The sequence below is a fragment of the Tachypleus tridentatus genome, chromosome 5 (genome assembly GCF_004210375.1).
Source record: "Tachypleus tridentatus isolate NWPU-2018 chromosome 5, ASM421037v1, whole genome shotgun sequence".
Taxonomy (NCBI): domain Eukaryota; kingdom Metazoa; phylum Arthropoda; class Merostomata; order Xiphosura; family Limulidae; genus Tachypleus; species Tachypleus tridentatus.
Window position 1 is genome coordinate 36,958,845 of NC_134829.1, and position 12,461 is coordinate 36,971,305.

The window sequence follows — 12,461 nt, forward strand, 5'->3', positions numbered from 1 at the left end:
ATCTAATGAAACGATAGGGCATTTTTTTCCACTAAATTTTAGTGTTTTTTTTAGAATTTTTAATTGCATTATACTGGAAAGTTCTATTATGGGTATTGCTAGAAGAATGCAAAATTATTAACATCTTAGATTTTCCCCGAATTTCGGCGAAACTTATGACAAAGTTTGCGGAACTCTTAATTTTTCCTTTCTAGAAAATATATTCTTAAATATGTACAAACTTTTATTCAGTTCTGACCTGAGGCTTAATTTTAAAAGACAGTTACAAATCGCTTGTAACCCTAATCTCAATAATTTCACTAGTATCACATTATTTCCAATTATGGTTTGACCGCCTTTTTCTTTAGTTGTTTTTTACATTTTATGACCTTATGGAAAGATAAATGGTCCATCCATCATGTATGCGACTGGAGTAACTGGAAGCTGTGACATTTTCTTCTGTGTATCGGTTCTAGTTGATATTATAATTATTCCATATCGATTAAGCACATTCCTGGAGAGTTATCGGGTATATATATATACTTATAGATATATAAAGGTGATCTACTTTTAAAGGTCGATTATCTACAGACATATTGGTGGATAAATAACTGTGTTATGTGACCCACACGTTCTTGTCTTCTTTAAATATGCATATCTGCGACGTAAGACATATGCTCGCCCTGGTGTGTATAAAATCCCACTATTCTGTGTTATGTGAGCTGCCTTCCTCTAGTCTTACACACGTTCTTTTCTTCTTTAAATATCGTTTACTCTTCTTCTTTGTCTTCTACATGGACCACGTTCTTTCATTCGGATGATCCGGACTTTGTTTGTTAATCGTTAATTTGTCACGAAATCTGCTATCCATATCCTCTCGAATCTCCTTTTGTTGCGGAGTTTAGCTATTTGAATGGAGCTCTATCCAAGAATATCAGATATCTATAGCATTCAATTAAAAACATCTGGTGACGTTCTTGTAAAATTACCCAGTCACAGCAGTATATTTTTTCTTCTAAAATTTCCTTATCACATAAAACTACGTGGATAGATAAATACCCATTTTGTTTCTCATTACTCATGAAAACACACCAAAACCATTATTAAGGCAATCGACTCGTAATACGAGGGTCACGGGTTCGAATCTCCGTCGCACCAAACATCCTCGTCCTTTCAGCCGTGGGGCGTTGTATGTGATGGTCAATCCCACTATTCATTGGTAAAAGAGTAGCCAAAGAGCTGGTGGCAGGTGGTGATGACTAGCTGCCTTCCATCTAGTCTTAAACTGCTAAATTAGGGACAGCTAGCGCAGATAACCCTCGTGTAGCTTTGCGCGAAATTCGAAACAAACCATTTGTATAACTTCAAATGTGCAACAGTATTTCATGTTACACTGGCTTAGGATAATTTATTGACTTTTTAAATAAGCTTCAGTTAAAGTAAAACAAAATTATCTTTCATATGTTGTAATTTATCATAAATATTTAACGTACTACGAATTTGTGATTGCAATACAAAATGCCTGTTTCATATTATTATGAAAACTTGAACTGACTGCTATAGTAATAACAATTTGAAAATGCATAAAATACTCTCTCACTATATGAACGTTAAAAAAAGCACAGGTGGAAAGGAGAACTGCATGAGTGGAGATATCAGCTACTATAATCTATCTTTATTCATAATCATGCGTAAGTATACGTGTACGTCCCTTCACCAGTTTAAGCGAGAAGAAAAGTATGAGCAGATGGCATGCTTTCCTGCATGACTACCAATGCATGCAAAAAAGAAAGCTTTACAGGGGTCTCTCTTCATGATCATTTTCGTGCGTCTAATCCTGACGTTCTTCCACTAGGCGGCATTCGACGAGAGGAGCTAATTAACAGTCAATCGACGAGACAGGAGCCTGTACTAGGCATTTGATTTAATGGAACCAGTAAATCAAAACACGTTACACCTCACGAAATGTTGACAGGAGCTACTGCGAAAACGAATCTCTAGATCAAGTCATCATGAGTAATACAATCTGTCAAAATATCAGGATAAAAACTGTACAACTTAACAAAATAAATGCCCTTTAGAAACTCATTCCATGGGCGTGAGTATAGGGTTTATATTCGTAGCACATTGTTAACTTTTCATAGTATTACAACCATAAGTTGTTGTTTTTTTTACATTTACTATTCAACAGGTATAATTTAAAACATACAAAAGACACTTTGACAGTTCTTCACCTGAAACTGGCAATGTTTGTAAATCTTCCTTATTGGTACGAATTAAAACAGCGAAAAATAGCGAAAGTTTCAATTCTCATAGTTTAGTAAAATCCACATTTATGTTCACTTTAGTTTTTTGAACATGTTCGAAGATGTGACGAGCCAGAGAGATAATAACTAACAGGTTAGAAAGAAGAAAAACTATCGAACAATATGACGTCCCAATACAGTCGATGATGAAAAATCGATACAGCTTGTCATTATTTTATTTTACGTTCATTGAATACAATGTTTTTTTTTAATTTTGAATTGTGAAGGAAAAGAGAACGTGTCATTTCTATCAATCTGTTTATCCATCCGTCTGTATAAACAGACAAACGTGCAACCTTTGATACCATCAAACTATATAGTTAATTGGCCTTATATTTTTGTGGCTAATGTCGTCCACAACAGTGAATATATTTTTGTACAATACAATAATACTAAAGAATTAGGTGCAATAAAGACAGATATATTTATTTCCAGATCATGAGACGAGTCTTATTCTTATGATTTTGACTCATAAACTCGGTAAGACTATGAGTTCTTCTGTTTAATTTTATAACCAAACATTATTTGATTAGCTCGTAATTCTGCGTGATTTTATATCTTTGAAAATACACCGAGTATGAACTCAATGCTAATATTCTGATGAGATGCTAGGAAAACATAATCTAAGGCTATAGGTAGAACAATCTGTTATAAAAGGTACGGGAACCAACGTAAACACTCAAAACATTAGATAATCAGAGATCTTATGAGTTTATTCTTACGTTCTAATACTCCCAGAACATGTCTTGTCAGCGACTTCAATTTGGCCTAATGTTCCTGATATAAATAATTTACAAGTAAATGCGTAAGGTCTATACAGGAGTTCATGAAATATTCAATATCCATGCAAATTACTAGGACGACCACAGAACTTGAAACCTCCCACCTCACGTAAATTCATAACAACAGAAACACGAGATTTCGCGTTTCCGAATGGGATCTAATGGAAATTTTACGGTATTAGATTTTTTCACATAGGCCTAAATGTGTAGATGTAAGGGTGTAATTTTTCATTTAAATCCTCAGTGGCATTGGAAATGTACAAAGTATCAAATCATCATCACCATGCGTGCTATTCAATCGCTCACAGCAGAGGAACATACTGACAGCACGTGACAGACTCGTGCTGTAGCAACGTTCCAGAATCTCAACACCATATCGTCTAATTCCGTAAGTGTTTAGAATTCTGCACGCTAAAATGCATTGTGTGAGTGTGCCTTTAAATTGCGTTTTGTGAGCAGAATATCATACAGTAGCCTTATTATTCAATCTGTACTGTTGCGAGAGATATGACTGTAGCATTTCTGGATGTGTGTTTACTAGAAAAGTAATTTTAATTTTTTGTCCCTAGAATGCAAAAAAAAAAGTATTTTTACACTGAATATTTTTATTGTTTGGAACTGAAATTTCATATTTTGGTAACTTATTTCACAAAAAAATAATGCTATACAATGTTTACAAGTGCAAAAAACAAATACAAAAACTCAAATGTCTCCTAACAAATAAAATTTTGTCTTTCAATAGCTGGAATCTTTTGTAATCAAACATTTACTTCATACTTGTATTTTTATATCTCTATAACAGTGTTTCTTAAAGTTCTAAGCACTAAAGTAATGCGCAAGTTGCTTTAGAAACGAAAGTTAATATGACATTTTAAATAGAGTTTATGGGCTTTTGTAGTTTAAAATTAGGTTTCTAATGTAATCAAATTGTGTTGTTTTATAACTGTGGCTATTAATCTAATCCTAAAGTAACCAAAAGATATCCCAGATGAATTTAAGCTTTAGTCAAACGTGCGTAACAGGGTGTGCTAATAATACTTAGACGTTAACATTTCATTTCGGGTCATTTTTCACTTTAATTTTTTTTATACTGCATCACAACTTATGCGACACATGGATGCTGTGGCTTGAAATTAATAACCAGAGGAAGAGCTACCATTTAGCAACACCATCCGCCCATACGGCTAAATGTACTGAAAAAGTTCGATGACATTTTATACTTTTCGATCTAGGGTTTGGTTCAATAAACACAAAGCTTCGTTTAGCTCCAACACAAAAAAACATACATGAAACTAAACTTTATTAAGTACCACAAGGCTAACAAATCAGTAAGTACCAAATGAACAGTGTATGATCTCTGAGAATGCATTTTTTAAACTACTTTGAAATGAGAACAAGTTGTATTTGTATTTAATTTGTACAAATATATTGCAACAATATCTTGATTGTTTAAATACATAAATAGATTGTGAAGCTCTAGATGCGTCAGGTGCAATTAAGGTTTTTAAAACATAGATACATTCTGAAGATGTTAGCCTTTGGTAATTGTAATTGATAAACCAATATAAAGGACTAAGTAATTATTTTAGAGAGAGAATACTGTTTGGAATGATTATTTAGACTTTTCTATTCTGGACAACAACTACCGAAGGTTTCGTATCAAACATTTACAAGCCAAGAGAGGGATTAGGTGCAAGGCTTGCTAATGGTCACTCCCCATAATTGAGTCAGCAGTGCTACTGGACAACAAGAACAGGTGAAATAATTCAATTACTTCCTGGTCAGCAGCTTTTCCGCTGTTCTAATTGACCAACGAGTGTTCTTATTGTTCAAAGGTCAATTAGCCTCACAGTAATTCCGGCTGCTATGTGAGAGAAAAAGGGTACAAGCTAGCACGTGCATGAGCTATATATACTTGATAGGTGCCAATCCCATTTCTACAGACCTTAAAATATTGCCTATAAGATGATACAAGACACCTTAATGTGCCACGAACCAGTAGGGTCTTGACAGAGATATATATGATCAACAGACTTGTTATACAAAAGGTTAAAGTGACATTACCATTACAAACGTTCCTTTGTATTTTTTTTCTAAGCGGAAGTACAATTTAAAGAATTATTTTCCAACAAATAAACAAACGTTAACGAATTAGGAGAACGAATTTTGGACTTTTATAAACATGCAATAAAAATGTGGTCAAATTATTATCTTTTCTATACTATTTTTTATATTACCACAAATTTAATATGATTGTAATTCAAAATGCTATGGCGTTAATTTTCGATTTTAGTCATTTTTTCTCCAAAAGATTTTTGGTTTTGTTTTCGTATTACATTTATTTTTAACACACACGTCGAAGCTTACTAGAATTCACGTCCTTAAGTAAAGATTTATAGTAGGGTACCTTTAATAATTTCGTGAAACCTGTTTTAACAAATTAAGAATGAATTAAAAGTTAAGCCTTTTGCTTTGACCCTTTCAAAGTGTGTACTAGTTCGTACAAACAGCTATTAAGTGTTATTTATATTAGTTCGTGTAAATATCCCATTAAGTATTATTTATGAGAATATTCACAAAGTATTTTTATGAATAAACTAGTTTCCGTCTTGTTTTGAAAACATATGACAGTACGGCAATTTATTAAATAACGTAAAGACACAGACACAAACATAGATACATAACCAAACAAAATAAGTTAATTTCTTTCTTCTTGTGAATTTTCTTAAACGAATAACAGCTTGAAACAGAATTTTACCTTATTACTACATCTAAGTGCCACACTATATCAATAATTAAGATTTACCTTAAAAGCGAGAAATTGAAGAGACAAATAAAAGTAAAAGACATTAGAATCCAACAGAAAACCGTAACATTTACGTTATCTTTGCCAACCAGGAAATACTCTTGTTTTTTGCGTAATTTTTTTAATTTCGCGTAAAGCTACACGAGGGCTACCTGCTCTAGAGGAAAGGCGGCTAGTCATCACAACCCACCTTCAACTCTTGGGCTACTCTTTTACCAACGAATAGTGGAATTGACTGTTGCATTATAACGTCTCAAAGGCTGAAAGAGCGAGCATGTTTGGTTTGACGGGGATTCGAACATGCGATCCTCAGAACATGAGTCGAGCGCTCTAACCATCTGGCCATGTCGGGCCAAATACTCTTGTAAGTACCATTGATGCATTTCTTACAGTTATTATGATCTCACAGTATACAGAATCCCACCTTTATGAGTAACGTGTGGGTCTTGTTTATGGACGGTTCATATATATTTTATGTTGTTAGAGATTCCAATGTTCAGTTGCAAAATTATCAGTTGTTGACCACAAGGAAGAAGCACAATTTGTTTTGAAACAACAATGGGTTTTACTGTCACTCTTATAACGCTTATACTGGTGGAAGTGTGAAGTGACTTTAATGTCATCACGGCACGAAGCTTGGACCTATTCAAACCACAGACCGAAGCGTTAATCACTGGTATAAGGACAACCGATGTGATTTTCTTGTTTCTAAAGTATTTTTTCTCGGGCATTGATTATTTCACTTACTCGTACGTTGAGTCTCTAGTAAAAAAATATACATTCTGAAGGACTGATTGCTGAGACAATTCTTAATTTATTTGTAATGCTCTCACTAAGCACAGTCTAATGACTTGCTTCTGTAAACGCAAAGTCTTGCGGGTGATTTAACTTGTAGATAGTTGACATCACTCAGCTAATGCAGGCTCATCTCGTTCAGAAGGATTTCGTTTTCCCAATAATGTTCCAGTTAATTCAGCTCAGTTCAACCTTCTGCGCTTTTCGGAAAAGCGGATAACTCCTGGACCACATCAGAGAGGATCAATTACCCCTCCCAAAGATGCGAAACTCTATCAAATTTCAGATTGCCTCCCTTAGCTCACAGTTTATAAGAGTTAGTGACGCGTGAAATTGAATTTCTCGCAGTCGAATCGCTTCCTCTATCTTCTCCCTATTCGTACAGATCGTATGCTGTTCACTGTGGGCTGCACGAGATGGGGGCTTGTTAGTTCCACCAATCAGTAATTCTTTAGTTCCCAGATTCCTGATCTCCAACTGTCTTGAGGGGGGGGACAGTGTTGGTTTGAGTAAATGACAGAGGTTTGTTTGTATTCAAACAGTAAACAAAGCTTAAGGACATAAATAGTTTAAGTTGCAAACAAATATAAATCAACAGAAGTTCAGAATTGAACGTTAACATTCCTCAATTATTACGGGGAATTTATTTGAATTTGTTACGTTGCAATAATACGGTTTTCTCGCTAGCAAGTTACAATGTATGAAGTAAATAATTCCATATATTTTAAAGCATAGTTTTACCTCAAAATAGGTTAGTTTTTAATTTCGCGCAAAGCTACTCGAGAACTATCTGCACTAGCCGTCCCTAATTTAGTAGTGTAAGGTAAGACTAGAGAGAAGGCAGCTAGTCATCACCACCCACCGCCAACTCTTGGGCTACCCTTTTACCAACGAATAGTGGGATTGAACGTCACTTTATAACACTCCCACGGGTGAAAGGGCGAGTATGTTTGGTGCTTCTGCGATTCGAACCCGCGCACCTCGGATTACAAGTCGAACGCCTTATCACGCTTGGCCATGCCGGGCCTCCAAGTGATTGAATAACCACTACAGTAAAAACTATAAAACATTTATAAAGTTTTAAGTAAGATCCTGACTGATCATGTTTAAAACTTGTTACACTTTCCATATAGCTTGTTAAAAATAAAGTGGTACTTTGTTAGAAATTTAATATGGAGTAGAATTTCTCTTTTTTGTTTTGGAAATAAAACAGGTTTTTAGTTAAATAAATTGTTCCACTTGGGATATTTTAAGGAAATTAAGTTTCCGATAGATGTTTCACATTTTTTAGAAAAACAGTTTATAAAAAAAAATCATTTTTTAGATTAAAGTACGCACGTATGAACCAATACACAAGGTTTCGTATATGCGAGTTTTTTCTTATAGCAAAACCACATCAGGCTATTGGCGGAGTGTATCGAGGGGAATAGAACTGCTGATTTTAGCCTTTTAAATCCGCAGACGTACCGCTGTTTCATCGGGGTACTTGCGGATTTGAAGACTTGTTTGTTTGTTTATTTCAGAATTAAACACAAAGCTGCATAATTGGCTATCTGCACTCTGCTCACCACGGGTACCAAAGCAGTAAGAACAAATTTCAGATCCATGTATTTTATTGTAACTAATAAAATAAAACGGAAGTGTTTTTCCATAATATGATGCAAACTTGATTAACGTCTACGTAGTAGTAAAATCGTGCTTTGAGTATTTTTCATCAAAAGAATGTCTCAAAGTACTTCTAGTATTTTGCATCAAACACTTTTCTTCTTGCCTTCACCCCTTACCTCAAAAGTGGTGCAAATTCTGTTTATTCTCTCGAGAGCACAAAATTCATTGCGGCTAGTTTGGCGAAGAACTGTAATACGGCAGGCTCAGGTGGTTCTCCGAGATGTAAAACGTATTTGTAGCCGACAGGCCAATCTCGAGTAATGCTGCCCACGTGGCGCGTGATAAATCCTCGAGCAAATCGCATCTCCATCAAAGCAGTCGAATACAAGGAGCATACACCAATGGCTTGCACGTTGTTTCCACTTCTGTCGTGTTTCTTGTTCTATTGTTTTCAACCGCAAGCCTAGCTGAACAAATAGTGACTCAGTCATTTATCAAAGCGGTTAGTATGTACGTTACTTCTACTACTTACTATTCCACAGTCGAGAAATCCTAGACCGTTTAGCCGCAATGCGGAACCATTAGGAGAGCGAGCAGATTGCCTCGTGGAATTTAATTTTATGCGAATCGTCAACGACACGCCTGTCAGCTTGAAGAAATGTGACTTGTATTTCTACTCAACCTTGTGACAGCTCGCACGCCAAAGTTTAAAGATATGTAATATGGATTAAATATAACAAAAGCTTCGGTTTAAAGAACCATCGAATTTTTGTTGGGCATCATGGAATTGAAAGATTTAAAGAAGTTTTTGCAGACTTAATTTAAAAAAAAAAACTTAGTGGAAACTGGTTAAAGAGATTACAGAAGTTCTGATAAGACACTTTTACTGTGGCGTTAAAGATAAGGAAAGTTAAAATGATGGACCAGGATTGAACTGTCAATTTTGGATTTTTTGGTTATTGTTCATTAGTGTGCAATAAACAAAGAAGAGAAATTACAGTATTAAATCAATTTATTTCTAATCATGATTTAACATTTTTGTAAGACACATAGAGATTGTTTGTTTGTTTTTTGAATTTCGCGCAAAGCTACTCGAGGACTATCTGCGCTAGCCGTCCATAAATTAGCAGTGTAAAACTAGAGGGAAGGCAGCTAGTCACCATCACCCACCGCCAACTCTTGGGCTACTCTTTACCAAAGAATAGTGGGATTGATCGTCACATTATAACGCTCCCACGACTGAAAAGGCGAGCATGTTTGGTGTGACGGGATCCGAACCTGCGATCCTCGGATTACGAGTCGCACGCCTTAACCCACCTGGCCATGCCGGGCCTACACTTAGAGAAAGATAGGTAGATAGGTTGACAAATAGGTATATATTAAAAGAAATAGGCGCTATCATTTCATTTCGGAATGCTGGAAGAAACAAACGTACTTTTTTTCTTTACGTCCTAACAGATAGATAATATACAACAAGATAGATAAATATATATATAACCTAAGCCTTTTTTTCCTACAAAATAACTAACTCAAAAAACAATAACACAAGAGTAAAATATATTTAAAATCAAATATATTTGTAATATATCAATTGGAAATTACTTCATAAAACGACATTATTTTATATTATATTGCAAATTAATTAATCGGTCATAAATATATAAATGTTATGGCAAAGGTAAATTTTGATATATCGTTAATGTAAAGTCAAGATTTGAAATAAGACAGAAAAGCGTGTGACGATTTTAAAAAAAATGTATCCAATTTAAAATTAAATCTTTAAGAAAAAATTTAATGCTATCATAAAAATTCTTGAAAACTGTATAAGTCATTTTTGATGTGTGTCGTTTTCTGTCATTCACCTAGTTAGGCTTAAATGTATATCTATATTACAGCTAACATTTTTCGGAACTACACTTTCCGATTTTGTCTTTACAAGACTTTAGGTACGTAACGATGAGGTAACCTGTTTATTCACAGATTCCGCCACCAGGAACTTCTTTTCTGATACTTTTAACAAAGAAGTCGTTTAAAATTTACGAGGATTGTGTTTATTTCCACACTTCACTGTTGTAAAACCAGCCTTCTGTTTATTCTCATTCAGTGGTTTTCAATGTGTGGTTTGCTGCCTCGCATCAGGTTGTCAATGAGAGGATTGTATGTCTAAGGTAGAATAGCGACAGAATGGTGAGGTTTGTTTATTTGTTTTTGAATTTCGCACACAGCTACACGAGGAATCCTCCCTCACACCAAACATGATCGTCCTTTCAACTGTGGGGCGTTATAATGTGACGGTCAGTCCCACTAATGTTTGGTAAAAGAAAAGCCCAAGAGTTGGCGGTGGGTGGTGATGACTAGCTGCCTTCCCTCTAGTGTTATACTACTAAATTAGAGACGGCTAGCGCAGATAGCCCTCGAGTAGCTTTGCGCGAAATTCAAAACAAACAAAGCTACAGCAGTGAGATGGTAGAATCAAGTGCAAACACTTTTATCTTTCAAGAACAACGTGGCTACTGCAGTGATTTCATTTTCAGAATTGCTATTTTAGTGTAAAACTATATAATGGGCTCTCTTCGCTCTGTCCATCGCGGGGAACTGAGCCTCAGATTTCAGAACGTCGTAATTTCATAAACTTACTTCTGAGTCACTGGGGGATTTTCTCTGTTATTTTCAGGGGAAATTTGGAGCTTTTGTGTATCGAAGGTGGTTAGAGCCGAGGTTTGGTTTTTAGAAAAAAGATAATTGACTGTTGTAAAAATAACCTTGGATAAAACTGATGAACTATTTTGTACACATTTCAAATTTATTATCTATTTCTCTGCGCAAAACATTTTATCTGTTTATTCTGAAACCTTGCACATAAACAAAGTTATTAGCGCGAATGTAGCGTAGTTATACATGGCTTAAACTAACAGCAAATGTATTATCTAGCGGAATGCACCACGGCTCCGATAAGTCAAAGAGGATTCATTCCTTCGTGGGATCTGAACGCAAATCCTTTTCACTACAATCTCGGTATTAGTAATCCCTTTACATGCCATTTGATTTACTCACGTGTACATACATGCCTGTGTCGTTTTACGCTTGAGATAAAAGCATTGCCGAACATGTGACATGGACTTTAGTTCGAGACTCTTCATCCTTTGATTGGTGAAGTAGGCGATGTGATACACTACGGTCAAATCACAGTGTGATGGAAAGTAACAAACGTGCCACGTGACTTAAGGCGCGTACTGCGGGCGCGTTTCAAAGCAGATGAATACAATGAGATGAAACGTGTCTTTTATATACATTATATATATATATATATATATAAAAGAACGAATCAGACAGTGGCTTTATCATTTGTAAATGTTTACCGTCTGAATGAATCTCAACAGATTTTTTCCTTACAATCAAAGAGTAATGCTGTCCGTGTTTAATGGCCGAGCGGCTGATAAACGTAACAAGAAGTCTCGTTTCATGGAAGAGAGCACTGTCATGTTTAATTTGTTCCAAAGAAACGCTTACACAATGAACAAAATTCTCTAGAATATACACGAAGGATATACTCCTATGTGCAGTGTGTGTAATGCTACTTTGGTACGCCATAGAGCCGTAAAATCAAAGCAGCCGTGAACAACTTTGTACAACAAATAAGTGGAATAATGGCTGAAGAGGGAGCGACATTACTTGCATTTCGATTATTATTTTGTGCGTTAGTAACTTTGTTTTGTTTACATATAACGAAGTAGTTGTGTTGTAAAGAAACCCTTAGACGAAACTTTCGCCGAAGTTTAAAACTGTTAATAATGTTATTCACAATATTCTTCTCTCTTAGAAAACAAAAACAGAGCATCGAACAACGAGGTAATTTTATATTCAATTTTATTAGACTCAGAAAAAAAAAAAACTTGTCTTATTTCCTCATAGACCACAAATTAACTTACTGGTAAGTTTAAAATTTAATATTTTAAAGATATTTCTGAAGCTAAAGCTCACATCTGGAAAACTGGAAACGCAAAAGCTTTTTGAAATAAAGGACTTGGAGAGGTACCAAACGTTACCTGCTCCGTTTTTGTAGATGTAGGTGCTAATAAATGCCAGAAAAATATTATATAAAACCAAAGGCCGTAAAATTACGCATAACTTGTTATTTTAATGTTTGTCTGACGCCTTTAGAAATCAGCTTGTACATTATTTCGA